A 2,631-nucleotide genomic window follows, 5' to 3' on the forward strand; every position below is an offset into this window, starting at 1 on the left:
AGCATGAGATTTTGTTTAGTGTCTCACTAGTTAGTGTGTAAAAAAGATCTGAAATATTTTTGTTGTCATACATTAATGTATTTGTCAAGATTTTGTGAAATCTTGACAAATTTTGTGAATTGGAAAGAAACGACTCCAAAAAAAGACGAATCATGATGGGGAAAGGGAAAATGAAGGAAGGAGAAAAGAAAATATATATGTATATAAAAGATAGTTAAGATGATCACCTAGAGAGAAAAAATTCTCCTAGGCTTTCACAGAGCAAATTGGTCAAGCAATGGCAGTGATTCATCCAGATGACTGACACTGACAAAGGATCTACAAGGTGCTGTATTACCAGACATAGGCATGATGTTTACAATAATTAATACATTGTCTGCAGTTAGAGAAGCTGTATTTGGAGAAAACTTTAAAGGGCCTTTGAGTGTGTTTCAACATAACCAATTTTTCTGTTATTATTTTGAAATTCCATATTGCTTTTATTTTTAGTGTTGTTTCAGGGTAAATCCTGGGGAATTTGACTGACTTTATCAGATACAAAGTTACATTTTTAGTTATATAGGTCTTGCTTTAACTTCGTATTAACCATCCAGCAGAAAGTATAACCACGAGGTATAAAAGTAATGCCGTATTAATATGCTGAGCTGTAGAAGACTCAAGTCAACAACTTCTGACATTGCCAGTTTGGCTGATAACATATTACTATGATGGACTATTGGACTAATTGGGTTATTTTGCTGAATTCAAGTACCTACAGTCTTTGGACTGGCTTCAAGTATGTAAAGGTCCTTCAAAGTTTTGTCCAAATACAGTTTCTCTAACTGCAGAAAAACAACCATCTCTGACAAAACAAATCAAATATGAGTGATGTAAATAAAGGACCATTTTGTAGTAAAGGAAATATTTGTATATTCAAGATAGTTAGAATAAATATACAGCTACTTTCTCTTAGTTCAATAAGAATAAAGGTTTATACTAATATTGTTTAGACAAGATATCATGTCTGCATCTTGTCCTCTGAATAACTACTACGAAGACAACAATATGCCATGTATTAATTATTGTAACTGTCCTACTAACCTGTTTTGAAACTGTTTCATTGTTAATCTTTTTTCTCACTAAAATGCATAACAGATAAAAAATTAGGTGATATTCCAACTATTGTTAATCAGCTATTCTTGTTTTGAAAATCTGCAACCTAAGTATTGTTTTATGTTACCCTATTTCTATCTTTGTTTCTGATTTTTGTACTTACTTTTGTTTTCTACTTTTCAAAATAAAGTAAAATTAATTTTAAAAATACTGTTATACAACTTCTCTTAGTTCATTAAGAAGCATTCCTTTTGTGTTATCCTCAATCAAAATAAAAGTAATATTTTCTTCTTTGCTGAAATCTAGTTAATATTTTTGTTGTCATACATTAATGTATTTGTCAAGATAAAAATAAGCTAAGCCTTGTCTTAAGCTATCATTTTCATTCCTGAACAAGTTTTGTACATTTTGCAACTCATCATTAATTTATTGTTTTAATTACATTTTTTGCCTTACTCAAATTAGATTTCTGACAAATTCTCTGAGTGTGTTTCAACATAACCAATTTTTCTGCTAAGTTTTTCCCTAGAAATTATCACTGCTATATCACTGACTATTTTTTCTCAGCAGCAATTGTTTAAAATTATTCTTTGAAATTTAGAAAAGCAGTTAGAATCCATTTATCCTGACATCCACTTAGTTGTATAGATCTACTTTAGAGGGAGCCCATGGGGGGGTTGTGAATATCTAATTAAGAATAAAATGGGGTGGTTTTGCTGGAACTATTGTTGTCAAGTGACACTGAAGTGCAGGGTTCAGGCCAGGAAAACTATTTGGAGAGAGATGGATGAAAAGTGTGAGAGACAGAGAATATATCTGAGGTGGGCCATGGAGCCCCACGAAGATGAACTCGGCAAATGATGCCAACTCTCAGATCTATTGAGCAAGAACAAAGGCATCATGTTTGCTGAGTGCAGAAGACTGTTGTAGGCATCAAAATGGGTGAGCAAGGCATGGGACCAAAAGCATCTTGAAAGGAGTTGAGTTTTCTCCCCAAGTAGAAGATGTGAACTGGGGGAACTGTGTTGTCTCTATGAAGGCCCAGAAAAGTCTTCATTCACCATGCTTGTAACCAAATCTGTTCTTTATGTAGCAACACAGAAGCAAACCATTGACCTCATGTCATTAGAGAAACAGGGCCCTGCCAAGCCCTGAGCTAACATATTCTTTTTTATTCTTTTTTTCTTTAATATATTTGATATGGGGTCGACAGGGTTTACAGGGTTTCACTACATAAATCGGACTCTTAGTGATTATCCTCTTCATTCTCCCAAGCGATGGGATTACAGGCATGCAACACCACACCCAATGCCAATCATGCCCTAGGGACAGGGCCAGCATTACACACTGGGGATTGAACCCCAGCCAGTGCTTGCTGCCTTAGCAGGTGCTTTAGTCTGCTGGGCTGTCTGGCCTGCCTTAGTATTTCCATAGAACTAATGCTTATTCTCTCTCTCTCTCTCTCTCTCTCTCTCTCTCTCTCTCTCTCTCCCTCTCCCTCTAGAAATCCAGTGTCATTTTACTAGAACATGCTCATTA

The sequence above is a fragment of the Octodon degus genome, unplaced genomic scaffold, assembly GCF_000260255.1.
Source record: "Octodon degus isolate 3935 unplaced genomic scaffold, OctDeg1.0 scaffold00217, whole genome shotgun sequence".
Classification (NCBI taxonomy): domain Eukaryota; kingdom Metazoa; phylum Chordata; class Mammalia; order Rodentia; family Octodontidae; genus Octodon; species Octodon degus.